The sequence below is a fragment of the Rhodnius prolixus genome, unplaced genomic scaffold (genome assembly GCF_049639745.1).
Source record: "Rhodnius prolixus isolate KJV_2025 unplaced genomic scaffold, Rpr scaffold_6, whole genome shotgun sequence".
Classification (NCBI taxonomy): Eukaryota; Metazoa; Arthropoda; class Insecta; order Hemiptera; family Reduviidae; genus Rhodnius; species Rhodnius prolixus.
The window spans coordinates 7,443,213-7,464,219 of NW_027411634.1; the positions used below are offsets into that span (position 1 = coordinate 7,443,213).

The 21,007-nt window shown below is 32.0% G+C and overlaps 2 long non-coding RNA genes across 7 annotated transcripts; one reads left to right on the forward strand and one right to left on the reverse strand.

Annotated features, from left to right (window-relative positions):
- The first annotated feature begins 1,833 nt into the window (after window positions 1-1,833).
- LOC141461442 (uncharacterized) lies at window positions 1,834-6,826 on the forward strand. Its single transcript, XR_012462864.1, has 3 exons — window positions 1,834-2,115; window positions 2,214-2,309; window positions 3,870-6,826. It is a non-coding gene; the product is annotated as an uncharacterized lncRNA (long non-coding RNA).
- A 5,089-nt stretch (window positions 6,827-11,915) lies between these two features.
- LOC141461440 (uncharacterized) lies at window positions 11,916-19,373 on the reverse strand. 6 transcript variants are annotated; one of them, XR_012462856.1, is made up of 7 exons: window positions 19,075-19,373; window positions 17,993-18,104; window positions 15,527-15,658; window positions 14,966-15,108; window positions 13,254-13,344; window positions 12,624-12,796; window positions 11,916-12,216 (listed from the first exon to the last, which is right to left on the reverse strand). It is a non-coding gene; the product is annotated as an uncharacterized lncRNA (long non-coding RNA). The 6 variants fall into 6 exon arrangements; XR_012462855.1 differs by having other exon boundaries at window positions 19,071-19,373; XR_012462854.1 differs by having other exon boundaries at window positions 18,923-19,373.
- Between the last annotated feature and the right edge of the window lie 1,634 nt (window positions 19,374-21,007).

The window sequence follows — 21,007 nt, forward strand, 5'->3', positions numbered from 1 at the left end:
AAATAAAGAAAAATATTAACATTCTCGTTCAGGTAAAAAAAACACTTAGTTTTAAGAATTAGTTTTAATGAGGTTAGGATGACGTTATGGATGGGCAAATTGGATATGGATAAAGGAGTTTTAATAGTCCTACAAATATTTTAGATGTAATAGTAAATGGCTCAGCGGACAATGGAGAAAAGAAATTGTTCTAGACAATTTGAGGTTTGTTGAAATTGGTTCTTTCTTTGTCACAAAATCTTATAGTTGTTGTTTTTTTCTATTCTTTTTTTTTTTTACGAATATGTTGATTGGATTTATTGTAGTTTGTATATTCTCGCAATTGGTTTGAGTGAATTGATACTCTAAAAAATGAATCACATGGACTTTATAAAAACAATAGGTTCCTTCAGTCACAGACCCAGTCGATAATAATCTCAATTGATTAATACTCTCAGCTACTCTTCATTAGTGCGGAATATTTTTGGAAGCAGACTTGTGTACTCTGCTCTGTCCCTCTATATTTATCATTAGCATCTATAGATTTTATTGTTACTCTCCTGGCAGAGACTTTGTTAATTATTTGGGCATCTATTCCTCCTGAAACTCATTAGTATTAATACCCTCCAATTCAACCATCCTTATGTTTTTTATTACCAATTATCACGTGTTGGAATTTCGTGAAGTTAAGCTATGATTTTAGATTAGCAATTTTATGCCAAGTATATATTATACTCATTAGGTCGGCTAGTTTTGTATGTAGAGTTTCAGGAAAAATGGAAAAATGCTAAATCCTCAATACTATTACATGAATTTCCTAGTGCTCGGTTGCTAACATTGTAATTTTATGCCAAACATATAATGTACTCATTAGGTCGGCTAGTTTTGTATGTAGAGTTTCATTAAGAAAGAAAATAGGCATAATCTTCATTACTTTTACATGAATTTCGTTATTATGATTGAATATTGGACATATTTAAAATATAAATAAATTTAAAACGCTATATTGAATAAACTAAAAGATAGCTTGAGACGCTTTGTTCTAGAAAAAATTGCAAAGTCTTCCTGTGGTAAGACAAAATTAATAGTAAAACCTAATTTTTCGGAATCGAGCTGATTGATGTTTTTAGTAAGTAGCAAGTGATATTGTCATCCAATAAAAGTTGGACAGCAGTGCATTTAAGCAGGAAGTCACCTTTGAGCCAATCTATTATTACCTTCAATGTATTTTCATATTAGCAAAAAGTAATTGCAAAAAATTGAAGTCTTACTGTTGATTCATGGATACAATGGATTAGCATAGCTGAGGAACAACGTTAGATTTGTAGACAACCTTTTACTCCACATCTTCAACTTATAAAAATAATAAGTTTTTATTGATTTACTTATAGAAATTTTAGTTACGTTACTTGCAAATAGTTAAATATCAATACATCTTATGGAGATTTATTAAGAAATTTCCTCGCTTGTTGTACCAATATTATTGTCCCATAATTATTAAAAAGTTTCATAAGATTGGTTGGTTCTATTATACATAGTGTAGAATTTATAAGTATATTATTTTGGTATTTGCTCTAATTAAATCAAAGAATAAATGAAAAATTGAAGTCCTTATATTTAACTTAAAGAAATTGGGCAACCTCATTACAAATTCTATACATTCTGCTCTAACATTAAAATTAGGAATAGAAAAAAAAACTGACATTAAAATCATGCCAGTGCTATCTAGCGGCAATAGCTTAAACTAGAATGATGTAATCACATTGAAACTAGTTCCAGTCATCACCGCTAGGTAGCATGAACATGTACTTTGACACTATTAAAATAATCATGAAATAACCTCGTAACAACTGTCTTATTAGGTAGTAGGGTAAAAAGGTAATTCGGTTTTCTCCAAATCAGTAATAATTTGCTTTATTTATTAAATGTTCTTCATCCACGTTGATAAACATTTTATATCGTCACTATTTTAAAAAGAAGTTTTCCTCTAAAAAAATTTCCATGTTTAAAATTCCCTGTTTACCTCATAGTTTGATGTTTCTTTATTTATGGTTGATAGTAATAAGTTAAGCGATAACTTACTAGGAAATTAAAAACTAGTTTTTGCTTCATTACTGCGTTAAGGACTTCTTGCAGGTAAGCAGCATTTTTTGTGTATACTATTACTTTTAACTACGAGTTTGTGATTAGAAGTGTTGGGGTTCGGACTCAAATATTTTTCTTTTATTTTATAGGACAACTGTACGCAGTATTATAGATTTCGGATCCTTTTTCTATGGTCAAGCGAAAATGTCAACCCTTAAACCTTTACAATTACTTCAAAATAAAAGGTTAAGATTATGTTTAGGTTACACTAAAACTACACCACTTGATGTTATGCATTCTGAAGCTGGCGAGCTGCCGGTTAATCTCAGAAGAGAACAGTTATGTTCTCGATATGTTCTGAAAACTATGACCAGGAATGAAAAATTATATAAACAAATTTGTTTTTTGAGTATTCATGATTTACAGTTGCGTTATTGGAGTTATAAGAACTCACCCGTGTTATCAGTTAGTTTCACAGAAGTTTCGCATTTGAAACCTCTGATATAATATATCTCAGATAAATTGCCATATTTCAGTGCCAATTCAGAAATAATTTCACAAAATCAGCCGCATGTTAAATTCTTACAAGACTATTCTAATATTCCGCAGTCAATAGTAAATAAAGTATTTCTAGATGATATTTCTAAACTATTTCCCTCCACATACACACTGTTTATCGACGGCTCCAAAATAAATAATGAAGTGGGATGTGCCTATTTTGATCCTAATAGCAATATAAGAAAAATGTTTAAACTGCCTGCCTATTCTACCGTTTATACAGCCGAACTGATCGCCATTCATCAGGCTATGGTATACTCTTACACTTTTGAATGCTACAGATATCACCATATTTAGTGATAGTAGAAGCGCCCTAGATGTCCTGTATCATTGGAAGTTGGCATCCGCTAATCATTTAATAATTAACATTGCCGAAGCTCTTATAAATCTGAAAAAACAAGGAAAGAACATTAATTTTGGTTGGTGCAAAGCTCATTGTGGTATTTGTAATAATGAAACGGTAGATTTACTTGCTAAGGAGGCCAGTAGTTCTGGTGAGTACTTGGCGATCCCTCTTCCACCATCAGATTTAAAGGGCTGGGTAAAAAAAAAATCATGGAAAAATGGCAGCGGAAATACGAAAATTCGGATAAGGGCTTATTTTACAAAACCATGGTACCACAGGTTAACCATAAAGTATGGTTTAAAGATGGTTATTTTGGCAAAAGAATTTACCATAATAAATAGAATGCGAGTAAAACCATGGTATTTGCAAGTCATATTTGTTTAGAATAGGTAAATTGGTCTCTCCTCTTTGTAGGAGATGTAATGAACACGTAGTTATGGTTTGCCGTAATTACAAAAAAGAAAGGAAAAGTTTTTTAATTAGATCACAAGATATTGCACTGTTCCCCTCTATTTTAAGGAGATAATATTTTCAAATAATATCTATGTGTATTCTTCTTTGGTAGAATTTATTAAAAATTACAATTTGTCAAAACGTACCAGGCAGTTATTGCTAAACACAAATACAAATTGTTGATTGGTTAATAGTGTAAACACTGACACCATTAAAAAAAAAATCAACTCTCTTGAGAAATTGTCAATTTCATAAACACTAAAGACACAAACACATAAACATAAAGACAGTTGATAGAAGATGCATTTTAAGTGTACGAATGTAAGGTTCGCACCAGTAGTTTTAAATTCTAAATTATTAAAAATTGTTTTTTTCCGACATATTTGTAAATTACAATGAAAACAATGGTATAAATAATAGTTTATATAATTTTTATTTTTGTTCTCAGCGTTCTTTCGACATTCTAATGGTAATTCTGAACTAGTTCAATTCAAACAAATGGCTGGGTTGATAACATTGATGACATTTTATGCTGTGTAACACGTTTTACTCCTAAAGCAACAGTAAGTAAATGTTTTCAGCTTACAGCATGTTGTTTCTCAGTTAAGATATTATGTCTTATTATCTCTTTAGATTATAAATAATAAGATATACAGTAATAGATTAGATACCTAGTAAGTGCAATGATTTGCCTAAATTCAAACTATCCAGAGGTACATGAACTTAGATTTACGTTTTTTTTAAAAAAAAGGTGAATGTTCTTACACTTTTAATGATTCTCTATCATGTTAGGGCTTTTTAGTTATCAAATTGGTTTACTGAAGTGAATTATTAAGTCATAAACATTAGTGTTGTACAGATTGCACATTCAGAATATTTAATTATATAATTTGATTGGTCTTTTTACTTCTTCAAAACTGAACTTTTTGCATCAATTAAGTCAAGTATCTCAAATAGGCAGCAGGGACGTATCGTCTTCCGCTATTATAACTCATTTCATTATTTTGAAGGATTCTTCTATACTTCCAGCAAGTACGACCTTATTTACGAGGTAATTCGCATCCATTCTATTTTGATAATAAACTAAACTAGATTATCTAATTGTGGAACTGTTCTTCAAGTATTCTTATCTATTATTTACTACGTTCAGAGTAATACTACATAAACTAATACTTTTTTCATATAAATTTTCATCTTTGTAGCTGCAAAAAAGTTTTAATTTTGTTGAAAGGTTTTAATTTGATTTAAATTCTGTTATATTCTCCAATCACAGAACTATTTCTATTCTGTATTAAAAAAAAAAACAAAAAACTAGAATATTAGTAGCATGTTTGTTGTATTGTTCAGTCTAAGTAATCTTTTTGATAAATAATAAGTATGTTTTTTGAAAATATATTTCATTTTCTTTGAAAGAAAGGATTAGGTTCTTTAAAAAATGATTTAAACTTTCATATCAATGATTTAGTTTTATTGCAGTCACATTTATTTAATTTTTATGAATACATAATCAATTATTAGAAATGATTTTTTGTTTGTTTAGGTTCTTAATTCAAGTATATAAATACTCCGTAAAAACTAATTATTTTAGGTACATAAATATTGTTGATTGTACATAATGTTGATTTTCAGATTAAATATCTCTGATACTGGAGAACTGCCTGCAAAACTGTTCATCAATAGAAGCCCAAGTGAAATAGACGTAAATCATCTATCCTAGGAAATTTTTGTGAAGAATCAATTAATAAAACAAGTATTATGTAGTTATTCTATCTCTGAGAGATGGTTGAAAATTACAAATATTCTGCGGACGTAACCTGATTCTCATCAGATTGGTAAATTCTTAAGCCCGTAAATGGTAAAATTCAAGAAGGATTTATTTCTATATCAAAGTGAAGTAACGAAAACCGCAAGACAAGATTCCAAGACGAGGAAGATGTGTACGATAAGGTTAATTCGCTTTTAGAACGAGTTAGACCTGAACATGACATTCACTAATATTACATTAACAGTATAACTAAGGGGTCATTAAATCAACAGATTTGGATTTAATAAATAGAAACCTTATTTAATGATATTAAGTAACTACCTCAATATTTTCAGTCAAACTAGAAGAGAATTCTTAATTTTTTTCATTAATTCTGAAACGTAACTTCTAATTATTAAAGTCTACTCTAGGTGTACGATCCAACTATGTCTTAGTTAATAATATAGTGAATCAGAAATCAAATACGTTTGCCCAAAACTAGACAAGAATTTCATATTTTTCAATTATTTTGTAATTGTGATTCAAAATTTAAGCGTGAATCCGATTGTTCAAATTGCGCACGCCGCTTGACGGAAATTCCTCATTTTTCCTATAATTTTGCAAAACAAACGTCAAATTAGGGCAACCCGGGGGTGTAAATTTCACGTCTAGATTAGTTATTAAAACACTAAAGCAGAAATCTCATTCTTTTAAATAAAACTACATGACAATTTCTTGTTTATACATTCATTTTTCAGACGTAACTTCATATTCTGTTGTGAACATTCCACTTCTTGCTTTGTAATTAAATGTATAATGCAGAAATCTTAATATTATTATTAAATTATTCAAGAATTTTTTATCTTTCCATTCATTTTGGAATCAAACTTCAAATGCGGGCTACCCTGTGTGAACAATCTACCTGTGACTTAGGCTTAGTTATTTATTCACCGAAGCCAAAATCTCCATCTTTCCAGTAACTATCGACGAAATTTTCATATTTTTTCACTAATATTGCAATCGTAACTAGAAATTCAGACTACCCTGAGTATACATTCCACATCTGGTATAATTATTAACTCACTGAAGCATAACTCATAATACTTGAGGTTACTCTAAACGAGAATTCCTAATTTTTTCATTCATTCTGGAGTGGTAACTTCACATTCGGGCTACCCTGAGTGTACATTTCACCTCTTGCCTAATAATGAAATGTTTAAAGCAGAAATTTCAATCTATCCAACAAACTAGAAGAGAATTCATTATTTTGCCTTTTATTTTGTACTCGTAACTTCAAATTCGGTCTTCCTTTTGTGTACAATCAACGTTTGGTTTTGTTATTTTTGCAATGAAGTAGAAATCTCAATCGTTCCAGTGAAACGAGATGAGAACTCCTTATTTTACCATTAATTTTGCAATCGTAACTTCAAATTCAATTCTCAATTTCTCCAGTCAAACTAGACAAGAATTATTTATTTTTGCATTTTTTTACAATCGTAACATAAATCTTGGCTACCCTGTAATTGCATTCCACCTCTGTCGTCGTTACTAATAAAGTTTATTCTTTTGCACAAAACTAGAGGGGATTTCCTCAATTTCTATTAATTTTGCAATGGTAATTTGGAATGTACGCTACTCGGTGTGAAAGAACAATACTCCTCTGCCTTTTGGATAACAGCACGTAACCTCCCTTAGTCAGCTCAGTTAGTAAGAGTAGAGCGGCCCGGGGAGAGCAGTGTAGCCGAAATCCTTTCCCTAATCTGGTTATTCTACCTCTGAGATGGTTGAAAGACCAAAAACGATAAGGGGTAAAATAAAAATACATCCTACTACGGTCAGAATTACAAATATTATTACGCACTGCGGACGTAACCTCATTTTCATAAGACTAATAAATTCTTATGCCTTTACGAAGACCTATAAAAAGTAAGGTTCGAGAAGTGTTAGTTCTATATGGAAGTGAAGTAATGAAAACCACAAGTTGTAGAATATAAAATGAGTTAAAGGAAAAACTAAAGAAAACAAAACACAAATTAATACTTTAAATAGCTAAGGGTTGAAATAAACACCAATCTATCATAAGTATAGTTTATTCACATAAGACATAAGATTCTAACGCCAACACAAGGCCCAACACACATCACACACAGTAATGGAATGGAAAAAGGAATGTCCCTTGCTACCTGCAACTTTATTGACACCCCTAGCGGTCATCCCTTCTCAGATACCCTCAACCGGGCGGCCACTCACATTCCAATTTCCCTACAAAGTCAAGATTCTAAGACGAGGTAGATTACGGTAAGCTTAATTCTTGTAGCACGAGTTAGACCTGTATATGAAATCGACTGCTTATATTACATTAACAGTATAACTGAGGAGTCATTAACTCAACAGATATAGATTTAATAAAAAGGAACCTTATGATATTAAGTAAAGGTTACTTAATAGTAGGTAATGATTTTTTGACTATTTCGTAACAAGAGTGAAGAGGGTAGTTGTAAGCGCGTAGGGCTTACACCCAGATGCAGAGAGGAAAGCGAGCGTAAACGCAGTTTAAGAATCGATAAGTGCCCGAGGTTGACACCGCGACAAAGTAACGCAAATAAGATAGATGAAATACTTAAAAGAAATATAGAAAAGAGAAGGGTAAGAATGCACTTACCTTTGAGATAGTGTAGATGAAGGTACTCAGTCTCAGCTTGATGATGAAGATGATGCTGTTAAGGGGATGGCAAAGGAAGAAAACGGAGGAAAGGGGTGTGCTTGTTTGAATGTGTATTGAGTGTGTGTGCGTGTGTTTTCAGCACAGAGATGCGTAGGGGGAAGTAAGGGTCAAATAGACGGAAACAGACCAGAAGTAATCCGTAGAAGGTTTCTAGAAAGCGAAGATGACTAGCGGTACAAGGGAAGGCGAAGCAGGTATAGAGCCCAGAAGTGCGAGAAGCGGCCGGTGATGATGTGTTGAAGCGGAAGTGCGGTAACCGTACTTGAAGCGAACAGCTGGAGCTTGCAGGCAGAACAGCAGAACAGTGCTGTTGAGCGGGGCAATATGCAGAACGGCGGAAGTGCACTAGATGCGTTGTAAGGCAGGTACAGAGGCACATACAAACTAGCTTGATCAGTGTCAAAGGCGTACTGAACTACAGCAGACGGAAAAACCCCACGGTTAAGAGAGAATAGAGAAGGGGAAGGTTGAAACCATGGGAACTGAGAAATAAACAAAACCACAAAATAGCAGAAAAATAAGATTTGGCGGCGACAACAAAGCAAAGATTAACGAAAAAATAACGCATACTATGAGAATTGGAATAAGGGGAGAGAGAGAGCAATAGAAAAAGGCGAGATGGAGAAGTGTCAAACGGTACCGCCGAGAAAGGATGGTACGCGGCTTAACAGTAGTAGTGCCTACAAGCAGGAGGAAAATGAGAAGTACTTGCTGGAGCTAGTGTTATGTGAACATGACCTTACCTTTTCTATCGGCTTCATAAGGTATTTTGCTTATCTTTGTCACTTGACCCTTTAATTTTTCACCTTTACTTTAATATCCACCAAGCACTCGTTACCATTAATACTTTTTGTTGCCTATAATAATTACAAGGTGTTATGCAGAAATCATGGGGTACTACTAACTTTCCAATTGTCAACGAATTCACTCTCCCCAATCAAAAATCTTTTGGAAAATAGTAAATGCTCTTCTGTTCGCATTGATCTTACTATTGATAATTTTTTATCCTGTATCTAGCAAAATCCTTTTTTCCCGATTTTATTTTATTGTTTTGAAGAAGCTCTTCAATTCTATAATACTTAGCATGTAAAATATAGAATTACTTCATTATTATGTTTAAGGAAAAGTTTTTTATTTAAAGAAAATTCCAATACGTATGTTGTGACGAGAATTCGTGAACGCTCCTACTCATGTTTAATGTAATATTTGTTAAAGTTCATGCGGCGCTAACATCAATCGGCTTGTTGTAAACTTGCAGCTTTTACCAGAGATGAATTTTTAAGGGTCCTTCTGTACTTCCAGCAGCACGACCATTATTAGTATGAAGTTATTCACATCCAGGAAAGTCTTATCTTATTATTTATTATTTTAGGAGTGATACAACAAGATCCAAAACTTTTTTTCATACAAATTATTTTTTTTTTGTATCTGAAAAAATAAATAAATTCTTTAGTTTAATTACATTTCTCTTTATTTAATCTTTTTTTATACATAAATTGTTACAGATGTGTTTCTATAGCTTCTTATGCTAGGTGAAATTCATTACATTGTAATTACAATATTGTTAATTTTCAGGATTAAATACCGGGGATTCCAGATCACTGCCTGCAAAACTGTCCATCAATGGAAGCCCAAGTGAAAAAGACGTAAAACATCAATCCAGTGTGAATATTCCCACTAATTTGGTTAGGAATCTATTAAAAATGATATGAACCGTCGAAGCGACAACATCTCCTTCACTCATGATTCTTTGGGAGAGAGGTGATGAATGTTAGACTAGACTAGATAACATACGTTTGGAGAGACAGAGCGACCTACCCCCCTGCATTAAGTCGTACTGACGAGAATTTGTGCTGTTGCCAGAGGAAGGATTTGTGCTATATATAGAGGAAGGTTACAGCACTGCTACCTGGTGGCAAATTCTGACTAACTAAACTTATATAGAAGTGTCTCGTACTCATATTTAACCATGTTGACGACTCACTAGGCCTGTATAGAACAATTTTACATTCATATTTAACCAAGTTGACGACTCCCTAGGCTTATATTGAACAATTTACACTTACATTTAAGAATGTTGACGACTCACTAAACATATATAGATTTATCTTACACTCACATTTAACCACGTTAGAAACTCACTAGACTTATATAGGTTAAACTTACACTCATATTTAACCCTGTTTGCGTCTTACTAAACTTATACAGGACTATCTTATACTCGCTATTAGCTTATTTTTTTACCGCTTCACATGTAACCTATTTATTAATTTGTTTACTTTTGTCAATCTATTATACAAAATAAAAAAAATGAAAAGTATTCTACGTTCCAAGCACACCTGTTCCTTTAGAATTTAAAAAATGCATAAAAAACAAAAAGTGAAACCTTTGCTAAGTTTACATATTTTTTTTTCGAGGTTTTCGCTTTAATGATGAAATATTTTTAATTTTTTTAAATATATATTGACAAAATTGACAAACAGGATACAAATTACATGGTAAAAAATAAGATAAACATGATTGTAATGTGGTCCTCTTTAGTCCTGTTAGTCACCAACTTGGTTAAAAGTGGGTGTCAAGTGTTTTTATATAAGTCTTGAGAGTCACCAACATGGTTAAATGTGAGTGTAAGATAGCCCTGTATAAATCTTGTGAGTCACCAACATGGTTAAATGTGAGTTTAAGGAGGTCCAGTATAAGTCTTGAGAGTCATCAACTTGGGTAAATGTGAGTTTAAGGAGGTCCAGTATAAGTCTTGAGAGTCACCAACATGGTTAAATGTGAGTGTAAGATAGCCCTGTATAAGTCTTGTGAGTCGCCTGCATGGTTAAATATGGGTGAAAGGAAGTCCTATATTAGTCTAAAGAGTCACCAATGTGGTTAAATATGAGGTTGTAAAGATTTTATAAAATTTATTGTAAAAAAATGTATCAATAATTAAAAAATAAATAATAAACGATTTATTTATAACAATATTGTATTTATTTTCCCTTTTAATCTCTCAATAATATGAAAAATTAAATAAAAAATGCAAAAATTGCGTAGAAATTAAAAGAAAATATAAAAAAGGGTTAAAAATGGCTGCCAGAGTCGTGAGAGTGTGTAAGAAGCATTAAGCAAGGTTACAACAATGGCCGCCGAAGTCTAGAGAGTGTGTAAGAAGATAGCAAGGTTACAACAATGGCTGCTAAAGTCTAGAGAGTGTGTAAGAAGATAGTAAGGTTACAACAATGGCTGCCAGAATCGTGAGAGTGTGTAAGAAGCATTTAGCAAGGGGACAACAATGGCTGCCAAAGTCTAGAGAGTGTGCAAGGAAGGCTACGAGAGGTAAAACAGACAGCACGAGCGATCTAGTGACAGCTGGTGGAACTAATAGTAGGGGGGGAGCCCGTTGTCATGGTGATATGACGCCATCTAGAGGGTATATAAGAAAGTTCGCAGCGCGGGCCGGGCCGGGTGGGGCGAATAGTTGCCTTCCGACCGTCGAGGTGAACGCATCTCCCTAACCATTAACCATGACATATTATCAAAGATTGTTTATGTAGTGAGAGGTGTTTTGACTGGATTAGATATTTTTGGAGCGACGAGCGACATAACCCCCTCCTCACGAGTACGACTCTGCAGTCGTACTGAGCAGACATCTTGTTTGACAGTTGTATATAAACAGTTTAAATGCTACCTGGTGGCAAACATGTGAACTAAATTTTGTTTACATAGTAAACAAGTCCAGTGCTGCAACCTGGTGGCAAATACGTGAACTAAATTTCCTTTAATTTGTTTTACGTCTTTCTGATGCAATTTTTTCAACTTTTTCTGCTTTTTAACGCTCTCTGACGCCATTTTTTCGTACTACTATTACTTTATTTTATTTTTTTTTGTTTAATGTAAACGGAATTTTTAGTTTTACATTACTTTAATTTGCCTCTTATCATTTTTAGTCTTTTTTAACTTTGTTTTTTTAGTTGTAACTTTGCAAATATAATAAAAATAACAAGACTACAGGAAAAGAGAAAATACATAATGACTTTTTTAATCATTTATAGATAATTCTTTATTTTGCTACCAATTATACATTTTTTTTCTTTCCTTTTACAAAAACATTTTAAATTCAATTACATCTTTTAGGAAATGATTCTTAAAATTACCTACATAACAAAATTAAAATTTACATTACATTTTCAAACTTCAAATATATTTTTTTTACAAATAATCGACTAAATAATAAAGAATTGCAGTTGGATAGGTGTTTTCCAACGTCTTTTTCATTTTGGCCTAATTCGATGACCCTATTTGGCAGGAAGCACTCCAGGTTCGCCTGTTTCAACTCTGAAAAATAACATTATACAATGAGAGAGACTGTTCGTCTACTGAATCTTCCTACAAATCAAACTCAACTTCCTTGAAAATCAATGTTAATTTTCTATACGTTTAAATAAAAATAGATCAATCTTTTAGAAAGAAAACGCAAGAAAGTAAAACTGAGTGTTAGTAATTATATGAATTTAATTCATTTTCAAAATAGCAGTTTACTGCACTCTTTAAGTGAAATAAACATTTTTTAAATAAACACTCGTCATTTTTTCTTCTTGGACCTTTCAATTTTCCAATCAAATTAAAACTTTCTTTAACACAGAATCTTTACTGTACTCATTCCGATTCTACAGGAATATATGAACAAAAAGGTTTAATCACGTAAAAATGCTCAAGTTTTAATAAATAATGGATAAGATTACCTGGAAGATAACACCACAGATAGGTAGATTTCCTTATTTGGATATTGCAGGAATAGACATGGATGGGAATCACCTCTTATTTACGGAAGTGCAGCAGCATTAAAAGAAATTCCCTCAAAAGTAATCATTTTAGATTATGTCTCAGCTTTAGTGGGCTGTGAGTCGGCCAAGGGCTGAAAGTATTAAAACCTTAGTAAATGATTTGAATTTCATTCACACTTATTGTAGTACGGTAGCATTTTACATACAAAATCTTAGTTAATTCTGTTTATAACAAATTAAACCATTCTGCAACTAACTCGCAAAATCTAATTTAAACCATCTATTGCGCAAAATAACAACTTTTTATTCAGATTCAAAGGAAAATATTAATTGATGTTAAAATGCTTTAGATGCTTATCAATATTGGATAAGATAACATGAAGATCAGCTCCATAAGGTAACATGGTAAGTATGGAGATTTCATCATTGATTTATTTGAATGTAGAAATAGTTGCGAATTATCTCAAATTATTTGCAATAAATAATAGTTAAGACTATCTGAAGTAGAATTCTACAAATTAACAGGGTACCTTCGAAGATTTCCTGATTTGTTTCATGAACGAAATGTAGAAATTAGATGTGAATTACCTCAACTTATGTAGGAGTGCTGCTGGATGTAAAGAAGGGCCAAGATCAAGAATAGCCAGCGAAGGGAAGAAAGGGTCCTTGGGCAAAGAAACTGGATGGAGAGAAATACATATTACATTTTAAAACACAACTTTTTTTGTTAATGCAATTTTGATATTGAAACATTAGTTGAAGTTGAGGCATAGCCTCTAAAACAGTCCACTACATGGGACCCAAGACTTCAATATAAACAATTAACATTGCAACCGAATAACCAATTTGAAAGATATATTTATCACATAGAAGTTGAAATGTTGTAAAGGAGATTTAATCTGTGTAAGCTTCATAATCAAACTCATAATTAATATTACGTTACAGGTAAGTACACATAATGTAGAGCCAGGACAAAAGTAATTTAGCACACTTCCCTTGAGCATATATAAGACAAACCGAACATATTATCTCTTTTATATAATTTTAATGGCATATCTGATATTTATCAGACACCTATGGGGAGAAAATTGTTTTAAAGATCTTAATTTTTCTGTGAAATAATAATTAAACTTAAAGACGGCAGAGGAAGGGGAGCAAAATGAAGAGTAAAAAGTAGGAGCTAAAAGGGATTTATCATTCATATTTTATATTGCAAAGAAATATTGAGTACAGAAAACCAGTGAACTTGGAGGTGTTCCAGCCATGCACATGCAATTTTACGAAAGATTAAGAACTTACTTGTTTTTCAACCAATTTTGCACTTATAGTGTTATAGAATATTAGCTTCATTATTCTCTCTCAGGTAGTGTCTTTGGAAGTTAAGAATAAATGCGTACTTCTTGACGTTGTTTACTACTTACTTTACTGTGGGAGAGAGGTGATGAATGTTAGACTAGCCAAGATATGTTTGGAACAACCTAACCCCTTGCTATACTTATGTCGTACTGACGAGAATCTGTGCTGTTCACGTATATATAGTGGAAGGTTACAGTACTGCTACCTGGTGGCTATTTCTGAAACTATTTTTACATCTGGTTCTAAGCAGCGCCCTCTGACGGATTTTTTTAAAACTAATCTTTTATTTCTATTTTATACTCGAATTGCTTTGTTTAATTAAGTTTCTCTGTTAGTTTTAAACGTTTTTTATCACTTCTTTTTGTATTTTATTAAATTATATATGTACATTTTCTTATCATAGAAAGTAAAATACTAAGTTTATATAAACTCTGAGCTCTGAGAACCTTTGTCGTGAACACATCGCTCTTCCCCCCTCTATCACTTGAGACGTTCTGAGTAAAAATAGTTGCTGCAGCTCTATATATAGAGCTCCAGTACCACCTGGTGCCCACTTTTAGAACTAATAACAACTTCATACTTTATATATTTTTTATATATAAAATAAAAGTTTATTTTTAACCTGCATTTACTTGATTACAAGAAATATTGAATTCATTTATGAAATAAATATTGAACACTTGAACAATATGAAAGATATTAAACTACTCTTTTGCAAAATCATTCATAATTGAAATTTAATACAAATATAAATGTAATAGGGATGAAACTTACACTTTTATAACAAGAAACATTGAATTGAATATTTAAAAATAAAATGGTAATTAACGTGTTTGCAGATATTTAGTTCGTACATAAAAATGTATTTTAAGAACATAATCACTACTAAGGTTTAAGTAAGGGCATATATTACCTAACAATTTAATAATGCAATGTACACTCACCTAGAAATGTAGGCCATCATTTGTTTGAGAGAAAAACTCAAAATGTAGATCTTCGGTTACCGAAGACGTTAGTTGTGACAAGGAATCAAAGATTAAACCCCTGTTTGGTTTTTCACAAGCAACAATGAACCAATCTAAATTACCTGAAAAGTTAGAAAAGAAAACTTATTTGAAACAGTTCAATAAATTAATAGATTTCATATTGGCAAGTCAACATAATGAAAATTGACGTGCCCGCACTATCTAGTGGCAGAATTAGAAACCGTATAACTTTGTAGTTCACTATTATTCCGCTAGATAGTGTACTATGTACTATTTTGTTCAAGGTTTTAAATATTTAGTTTACTATTATTTGTCAATTGTAAATTAAAATTTTAATTTATTATTTTACATGATAATGATAAATCTAATTACTACATGAAATATGTGAAAATGTAATCGTAATATTCTTTCTACTACATTAAAAGTGTTTTTCTTTAAATATAAGGAGAAAGCTGTAAGAAAAAAAGTTTGATTTGCTGTAAGTTAGCTTTGTATGCGTTAACAAATGGATAAAATTACCTATAAAGCTCGAAAGCTTTGTCGATTTTCTGATTCCTTGTAAATTGTGGAAAATAGAAATGGATGCAAATTACTCTACATAAGTTAGCAGAAGTGGATGTGATCTCAAGGGTTATTATTACCGGCGAATTGCTGAAAGAGGCCGAAAAATTAAATTTTATAAACAGTAAATTCTAAATTAAAGCACTTTATCTTAAAACTACAACATATTTTTTTTAAATTCAATTTTGATAATTACGATGTAGATGACACAATTATCTCTAAAAAAACAACCTCTCAAGACACTGTTAAGCCCCTATTCGCTACAAGCTACTTAGTAGACTACTTGACCGCAGATCCAAACTCGACGTGAATCACAAACTGACTATTTACAAGACCCTGTTAAGACCCATATAGACATACGGAGCAGAAGTGTGGGGCTCAACCAAACCCTCTAACTCCAAACGCCTACAGACATTACAATCCAAAATCCCAAGGAAAATCCTGAAAGCTCCATATTACATTTCTAACCTTACCATATACACTGACCTACACATCCCTTTTGTCACTAACCTAATAAAGTCTCGCTACCGCAACTTTCACAGCCTCCTAGCTCTCCATCCTAATCCTCTTGTCCAACAACTCTCCTCTCCTCACCTTCCCGACAATCCTCCTCGTCGCTTGAAGCGAAAATGGCCTAGAGATCTGTTGTGATTAAATCATTGCGAAAGAGTTTCACCAGTGGGTGATTGCTCTAATCATGTCATAACAAGTAAACTGAACCAGTAAGATCAAGTTTACTTGATGCAACAATTGTTGCAGTTGTAAATACACAAATGAAGTGAAAAAAAAAAACTTTGACGAAACTTCATTTTTGGAAAGATGAATATTGCAATAAATGTAATTTAATTTAATTTTGCTTCATGATCAAACTTATAGTTTGTATTAAGTTTCAAGTTTGAAGCAATGTATGAGATGTATGTTGTCAGTACAAAATTAATGTTTGTATATATTTAAATTTCTGTAAGACTGTTTCCTTAAATAGGATAAACTGAATGTATAACTTCTGAATAATGATAACAAAAATAAAACTATTTTTTTAATGCAATGATAAATTAAATTTGTATGTAGTATTTACCCACTACAACATCTCAGCATGGGCCACGAACAATAAGCTTACCCTGAATGTAGAAAAGACCAAAGCTATAGTTATTGGCTCCAACCCACTCCTTAAATCATTGGCTCCTCTTCCTAATCTTTTCCTTTACAATACCCCAATAAAATATTGTTCTTCTGTGAAAAACCTTGGTATCACTTTCGATCAAAACCTATCTTGGAAAAACCATGTTTCCCAAATCTCTCGTCATTCCATCCATATCCTTAAGCAGTTTAATAGTTCCCGTCACCTTTTTCTAATTAATACCCGGCAACTCCTAGTTTCCTTTCTTATATTCCCCCATTTCGACTATGGTTGTTTAGTGTATGGCGGTCTTTCTGGTGATATTGAAGCTAAGCTTAAGCGCCTCATGAACTGCTTCATAAGATTTATTTTCAGCATTTCCAGAGACTCTCGCATTTCGCACTGCTACGATGAGTTGAAGTGGCTTTTTCCTGTCTATCGCCGCCAATATTTTTTGGCTTCTTTCCTTTTTCAAGTCATCCAGTCTCAAAGGCCTTCCTATATTTTTCAACTCCTTAAGTTTAAATCCTCCATCCATTCCCGTAACACTAGATCTCGCTCATCTGATCTCTATATTCCCTCTCACCGTACCTCATCCTTTGACAAGTCCTTCCTCATACGTGCTACCTCTCTCTGGAACTCCTTGCCTTCATCTGTCCGCCATGCTCCTACCCTATCCATCTTTAAATCCCGTCTATTCAGTTATCTACTTTCTATCCAGCTTCCTCCGAAATTCTAATTGTTTTAATTTATTTCCTTAATTTCTGCTGTTTTATTATTTTATTTTTACTTTCATTTTCACTTATTATATTTTCACTTTTGTAAATACTTATTTATTTATTTAATTTCTGTATAATCACAGGCCAAACTGTTAAGGCCTCTATTTGTTCCTGTATTTATTCTTAGGGGACAATTGTCCCAGAATAATAAATTTCTTTTCTATTTCTATTTACAATGATACCGTACGTTGATGTACACGTATAATGATGTCTAATAGTTGCTTGCCGAATGATCCATACACAAATGGAATTGACCCGTAGAAACAATAAATAAACAGAAAAAAAAACCAAAACTTCTTGTAGTATTTGTTTTTTCCGTAACCGTTTTAGCTGGTATCATGTTGTTTTATCATGCTTTTTACGTACATTATAAGATAAAACAGTACAAGAGAAAGGGTATAAATAACTAACCAAAGAAAAATCGGGTATAATTTCATTATGTGAGCCTTATATGAATGCAATTAATGATAAATTTTTATACACAATATACTGAAAAAGGTCTTTTAACACACCTGAACTCTGACATACCTTTAACATACTCCTAAACTCAAGGTTGTTCCTCATCTTGCCGAAAAATTCCCGGTCTTCTTATCAACACTCTCGTCAGCTCATAACAAGGTCATTATTTCCGTTTCTCATTCTATAATAATGGAGAGATCTATTAATAAAACTAACTTCAGCTCCTTCTGTTTAAAATAATCTCCCAAAACCTTTCAAGATGTTGTGTTTCTTTCGTGCATACTTAAGAAAATGTTATTACTGAGTTTGCTCCCAATATTCTAATTTGCGTGTGTCTTAATATTGCCTTAATGTAGACTGACTAATTTGCTTATAGAACTTGTGCTCTATGCCATAAAAGAACAACGAAACATTTTTGGAAAATTTATTATTAAACAGACTGGTACAATCTACTCCAAAATAGACTTAAATAAATCTAAAATTTCAACAAACCGATTCTGCTTAAAGCAATGTTTTTATGTGATTCATTTTTAAATGCAGAACCCCTAAGTGTCAGTAGATTATTTGCAGCAAAATCTATTATATTTACAAATACATTCTGTTATGGAATAATTTATCACTAACTATATCTCTCCTTTGTGCGCTTCCTTAGCATTAACTCACAATGATATCAGGGCCAGAAGTGGATATCTGGAGGACCGGAATATTTTGATAAAAAACCTTTGTTTAATACTAATAGTCAGAGAAACTTCAATGACAATTATTATGTGATTATTTCTGGCAAGAAGGAATCTAGAAGATACTAAGACTGAATGATATAGGCTTAAAACTAGAGGACTTGTATTCTGTAATTTCACTTCCGAAAATTCGGGCTGACCTCGACCCTCTCGGATAACTTGTTTGAAAATCTGGTATTAATGCACGCCTTATAAGTACATATGTACAGCAAAATTTGTTTAACCTTAAGTTAGTTATTAATGAAATGATATAGAAAGTTACCTATGAATTACTGAGCCACACAGGAGAAATATATTAAGATTAAAATGGTAATTGGGTGGTTTGAAAAGAAAGAAAAAAAGAAAAGCAGATTGAAGAACCAAAAAGAAAAGGGATTTAACCACTTATAGTAACCAGTTTTTTATGTTACCTACAAACTCATAATCCAAACTGTTCAGGGTATAAGAACAATAAATTTCTCGAACTGAAATTGCAGAAACCACTGGTGACACTTCACTTTAAGAAGAAAGTTAAGTTTCTTAAATAATTTTGACGTTCGTTAAAACCTGTCAGAAATTTAATTTGAGAAGCACTAGAATAGGTTCTTATTTTAGTAACTTAAATGATAAAAAAAAGGGAACCTCAGAAAATAAGAAACAAAATCGAACGGAACCAAGAGAAGATCAGACCAGTTGATAATGGGTAAGGTTACCTACCATAACCTGCACTGCCTTCGCTATTTCAAAATATTTTGTATGTCTAGGTAAGAAAGAAAAGAAGTTATGAAAATGACCAAAAAATATTTTAAATAATAATAATAATAATAATAATGTGTTAAACTCTCCATGACAAGAAAATGCAAAAGTAATTTTAGTTTTTGAGGTGGCCCTCCCCCGAAGAGAAAAGTTGAAAAAAATATGGTTTGTCGCTACCCCACTATACGACTATTTATCAATTAAAACAATTATTATTTTATCAAATTCAGTTTTATTATACGTAATATAACTGAAATATAAGGATACTTATTTACTTTTAACCACCAAAATAACCCGTAATACCTACATGGAACCAGCTTACACTCACATTTAACCATGTCAGTGACAATAAGTAGACTTATTTGGTTTTAATTATTATTTCCGGTCAAATTAAATATTCTTGCCTTAAATAGGGAAGTTACAAATTTTGATTAATAACAATATTCACCAATATGTATAATGTTTCTTTTTAATTTTTCACGCTTTCTTACAAATAGATAAAGGGGAGCATAATTTTAATTGGTAACAAAAGTTAATTTAATTTTAATAATTTAACAAAAATGTTAAACAAAAACGCCGTATAATAGTACAGACGCATGTCCATTACATGCTGATTAATTGTTTTATATTTATTCATATTTATTTATTTAGATCTACCTGAACATTTTATTTCGGACTCAAACACGCTTCTGTTCCTGGAACTACAGTAAACGTTGAGTTAAATGGATTGAAATGGATCATACATTCTGTCATATATTGCACACTGAAATTAACGATCAATGAGTGATTCTTCCTTCTTGTTAACTTGTGTAATATTGGTTTTTTACTAATGCCATAAAGTTCACAGGGAGTTTCTGTTACATTTTCAACGGAAAGTTATTTGCTTTAACAGGGCAAAAAACTCGAAAAGAGCATGCTCATGCTTTCTAGCGGCAGAAGCTTAAACTACATTTCATTTATAGTTCTTGCAAGTATCGCTAGATAGCACTAAACACTTTTATGTGTAACGCTTTTACTCGTAAATGTAACTGGTCTTATGTAATGTACGTTAGATCTAGAAGTAACTGTGTATCCATTAAATCTGCTGTCAGTTTTAATTACAAGTAGTTCAATAGTGCCCAGCCTTAACTTTAACTTTCTGAAAATTGTCTGATTTGGTCTTGTTTGTGTTTTCATTACAACTATTGGAAAGAATTCATGTATTTACCTAATTTTCAATCATACATAAATTAAATAAATACAAATTTAAAAAAAAGTCAATACAAAAACTACAAAGTTCGTCAATATGTATAAAAAGTCACGTTTAGAAAATGATCTTTTAATTATTAAGAACAATTTAATAAAAGCAATATAGTTATATACGTCTTTTATTTCATCTTTCCTTGGTCATGCCTAAAACAAGCAAACAAATCAATTAGGAAACCAAATACTGCACTATCGACAAATGCATGCCAGCAAAATGGCATAAAATAATAATATAAGATTATATTTGAAGCTTCTTGACATTGATATGAAGCGAATAAGGTACGTTAAAATATAATAGCAAAGTTTTCATAAGAAGGCAAAATGAACGTCTATTTACCAGATAGACACTCTTTTTCTTATTGAGAGA